This window comes from Adiantum capillus-veneris, chromosome 23, assembly GCF_014529385.1.
Source record: "Adiantum capillus-veneris isolate H3 chromosome 23, ASM1452938v2, whole genome shotgun sequence".
NCBI classification, from domain to species: Eukaryota; Viridiplantae; Streptophyta; class Polypodiopsida; order Polypodiales; family Pteridaceae; genus Adiantum; species Adiantum capillus-veneris.
Genome location: NC_140953.1, coordinates 86999505 through 87004496, shown reverse-complemented (window position 1 = coordinate 87004496; position 4992 = coordinate 86999505).

Sequence of the window (4992 nt, the reverse complement as noted above, 5' to 3'; positions counted from 1 at the left end):
CGGGCTAAACGCTCTCCATCACATCCAAAATGGAGAAGACCATCGCATGCTTCTCCACACCATACTTCAAAGAGGGATGAAAAAAAGCAAGAGAAGAAAAAGGCAAGAAAGAGGACACCCTCTTCTCCATCTTCTTCATCCTCTTCCTCTTATGAAAGTGATGGTGAAGACAAAGAAGATCAAGGAAAGAAAAAGGCGAGAAAGAGGTCACCCTCTTCTCCATCTTCCTCAAATTCTTCATCTTCAGAAGAAAGTGATGATGCAACCTTTGAACCATAAAAAAGAAGAGGCCATAGGAAATCCTATGCCGCGTGGAAGAGATCATCCAAGCTCGAAGTTCAAAGAGGGAGGGAAGAGCATCTCTTTTTTTACCTATGATGGAACTTTTGGTGGATAAAGGCTTGGCCTTTATCCAACAATTTGGTGCGGCTTTTGGAGATGAGGGCTTCACGGAGTCCTCTAAGCTACACCATGTAGCTATGCACTTTCAAAAGTCCACCAGGCAATGTGGTCTAGCCTACGGGCCAATGGTGAAGCTCCACGAACATGGAAAGCTTTAAGAGTTTCCATTATGAAGCAGTGTTTGGCCACCGATGCCAAAGAAAAATTACTCATCGAATGGCGAAGCTTGACACTCTCTCCCTATGAATCTATCCACAAATATGTAGACAAGTTTTGAGACCTACAACTCAAAGCCACTATCTTCAAAAAGTTGGATTTTGGAGAGCTAAAGTAGCAATTTTGTGCGGGCTTAACCAGAGAAATGGTGGAGTATGTCAACTCCCAAACGCCACACACCATATAAGCGGTAATACATCATACTATGGTGGCCTCTCAAATCAATTTACAAATAGGGGCTGAGAGGAATTCTAAGCCCCCTGAAAACAAGGTTTCCAATGAGCCTAAGGGGAAGGACAATGTCCAAAAGTCTCCTAAGGGCAATTCCAACAAAGCTAAGGAGAAGGGAGTTTACAAAGGCAAAAACAAACTCTCTCCTAAAGAGCTTGAGTGTTATCGTAAGGATAATCGGTGTTTCAAGTGCGGCGAACAAGGGCATGTGTACCACGCTTGTCCCCAAAAGAACAACCGCCATGATCCACCTAGAGGTATCTTGGTCAAAATCCAAGAGGAGGAAACTCACCACAAAGGATCTCCTCTATGCCATGCTTGGGAAAAGGTAAGAGAACATGATGCTTTTATTCTCTTTGACCCCGATTCTACTCATAATTTCATATCTATAGAGTTGTCCCACAAAGCTAGGCATATAAACCTACGAGATGGGAGATGTCCTACCTACAGACGATGCTTTCAAGGGGCAAGAATCTTCAGTCACTCCCTTAATCATGAAATTGAGGCTCCATGTCCAAAGCTATGTGGACAAAGAGGACTTCTTTATCTCTCCTCTCAAGCATGAGGATTTAATCCTAGGGGTACCATGGTTTGATCACATGGCTGCCAATGTTAAATTCCCTAAAAGTAGAATCTCCTTTAAGTTCAGGAAAAAATATATGTATATAGATGCTAAGGAAATGGGTAACACTATGCCCATTGTACATACACAAGCTTTCAACAAGTCAATAAAGAGCTCTATTTCTGTGTACATGATTTTGTTGAAGATTCTCAAAATAAACCTAATGTTTTAGCAAAAGAAAATATACACAATCAAAAGGAATTAGAGTTATCCAATTTTCTCAAGGGGTTTCAAGATGTTTTTATTGACGACATCCCTTGTGATCTACCTCCTAAACGAGGCAATGATGACCATGCAATTGAACTTCTTCCAAGAAGTTCACCACCTAACAAACCTCCTTATAGAGTTTCCCAAACTTAACAAGAGGATATTATGCATCAAGTGCATTAATTAGTTGAGAAGGGCATGGTTAGGCCTAGCTCATCTCCATTTTGTTCTCCTGTGCTACTCGTGCAAAAGAAAGACGACACATATTGTATGTGTGTCGACTATAGAGCACTAAATAGGATCACTATCAAAAATAGGTTTCCCGTTCCACTGGTAGAAGACCTATTCAATAAGCTACCCAAGGCTCCACCTACTTTAGTAGGATTGATCTAAAAAGTGGCTATCATCAAATAAGGATAGTCGATCAAGACATTGTAAAGACCACATTTCGCACTACGTTTGGTCTTTATGAATACATTGTCATGCCTTTTGGCTTGACCGATGCACCAGTAACCTTGAGTGTTCTTTGATGATATCATCATCTACTCTAATTCATTAGACAAACACAAGCGACACCTCCAAGTAATATTTCAAGTTCTAAGAGAGAATAAACTTAATGTTAATCAAAAGAAAAGTGATTTTTTCTTACAAGGGATTCAGTATTTAGGTCACATTATCTCTCAAGATGGCATCCAAATGGATCCATCAAAGTTAGAGGTAATAAAAGGATGGCCTAAACAAAGGAATCTTCATGAGTTAATAAGCTTTATAGGTATGTGCGCATACTATAGATGCTTCATAGAAAAGTTCTCACTAATAGCAGGAGCATTACATGACCTAACAAAGAAAAACATTAGGTACACATGGTCTGCCAAGGAGAACAATGCTTTCAAAAAGCTTAAAGAAAAGCTTATCTCTCAACCTGTGCTTACACTACCGGATCTCTCAAAGCCATTTGAGGTCGAATGTGATGCTTGTGGTGATTGCCTTGGAGCTATTTTGCTCCAAGAAGGGCATGCCATAGGCTATGAAAGTCAAAGGATCGACCCTGTTGAGCAAGCTCTAGGCATATATGAAAAGGAACTCCTTGCAGTTCTACATTCCTTAGACTCATAGAAGCACTATTTATTGGGGACTCCTTTCATTCTGCGAACGGATCACCAAAGTCTTAAGTACTTCATGATGCAGACCAAGGCTCTCTAACAAACAAATGAGGTGGGTGAATTTTCTTTCGCAATTTCATTTTCATACTGCTCACATTGCTGGCAAGCATAATCAAGTAGCTGATGCACTGTCAAGACTGTCGAGAGTTGAATGCAGTTTCCATAGAAACTCGTAATGATCTATCTTCTATGATAGATGAGTATGCTATTGATCCCGATTTTAGAGATGTGATTTCAACCCTTACACTAGGGAAGAAAGAGGAACCATTTACTTTACAAGATGGTTATCTTCTCTATGGCAATAGACTATGCGTTACTAGCTCACTACGTGAGAAATTAATGTATGAATCTCATGCTCCTCCTTATGTAGGACATAGAGGGATTTAGTCTACCCAAAAGGGCATTGAAACATATTTCTATTGGCCTACAATGAAAGCAAACATACAAGAGTATGTTTCTAAATGTGTGGTATGCCAAAAGACGAAGTTTGATAGAGGGAAGCAACTTGGATTGCTTCAAACTTTGCCAATCCCTAATTCACCATGGGGGAGCATATCCATGGATTTTATCTTTGGATTTCCTAAGTCTATCCATGGGAATACGGGAATATGGACGATAGTAGATAGGCTCACTATCAAGCTCATTTTATACCTATCATTTTATTCCTAGGCAACCCTCTTCATTTCACAAATCTTCTAGTACCATGGGTTGCCAATGTCCATAGTGTCGGATAGAGATCCTAGAATGACCAATAATTTCTGGAAGGGTCTCTTTGAGAATTTAGGAACAAGGCTAAACTTATCTTCGGCCTATCACCCGCAAACGGATAGCCAAAGTGAAATAGCTAACCTATCAATTCTCGATTTACTAAAAGCCTATGTAACAGAAGTAGATCAAAGATCCCAATGGGAGAAGTACTTACCCTTAGTGGAGTATGCCTACAATAAAACTGTACATACTTCCACGAGGAAAGCACCTTTTGAGGTAATTGAGGGAAGATAAAAAAGTCCCTTGCTACTTAAGGTACACGGGAAGATCTTCGCTACAGATGAGTATAGATGAGACCTACAAGAATATTTCCAAAAGATTAAGGATGCTATCTCTATCTCATAGCAAAGGCAAAAGGTTGCTGTCTACTGACAAGCACAGAAGAGCCCAAGCCTTTAAAGAAAATTATTTGGTCTTACTCAAATTTCCCAAGGCTCGATTAAGGCACATGACGGGCAAGAATCCTACGGGACACCAAAAGTACTATGCTAAGTTAGCAAAAAGGTAGTATGGTCCCTTCCAGATTCTTAGGCCAATCAATGAGAGGGCCTATCAACTCAAGTTGCCCAACCATTGGATATACACAATGCTTTCCATGTGAGCCTACTAAAGCCTTACAAAGGAGAGCCACCTCAAGAACCAACTATTGAAGACTCACCGGAGATTGAGGACCAAGAAGAGATGCTGCAGCCCGAGTCCATTCTCCAACATGAAGATAAGGTACTAAGAGGCGGTAAGACTATCCAATGATATCTTATTAAGTTTAAGAATTATCCTTTTGAGGATGCTAGATGGATGCAAGGCATACAATTAAAGGATAACGTAAACCTTGTAAATGCTTACAATGCTTTTGAAGAGTAAGCAAAGGTACAAAGTTAAAAATGAAATTTTTTTTTGTCTTATAAGACTCTCTTTTTCTTTATTGTGCACAAAAATGAAGTAGTATGCATGCTTAGATCAAGTTTGCGAAGACGATGTCTCCCGAACACCAAGTAGAACTTGTCACTCTACTATGGAAGATGATAGGACTAATGTGCAGACATGCGTGTGGCAGCCTCAGGCTCTCAAGCGCCAAATGGACTAGTCGTCCATTGTGGAATGATGTTGTAGGGTAACATAGGGATCCTCTACCCGCTAGGAAAAAGGACTAATGAATATGCTTTATCTTCTCTACCCCATAGTCGAGGACGACTATGATTTCAAGAGAGAGGTAATGTCATAATAAGCAATATCTAATTCTCTTAAATGATTTTCTCATGTTAAACTGATTATTTAATATGGGGAAGTGCCAGGGGAGAAAAAGCTAGAATATTGGTTAAGCTAGGAGACCGGCCATAGTAGGGATCCAAAGGGGGAGCCATCTGCAAAAGAGCAATGTGCAAC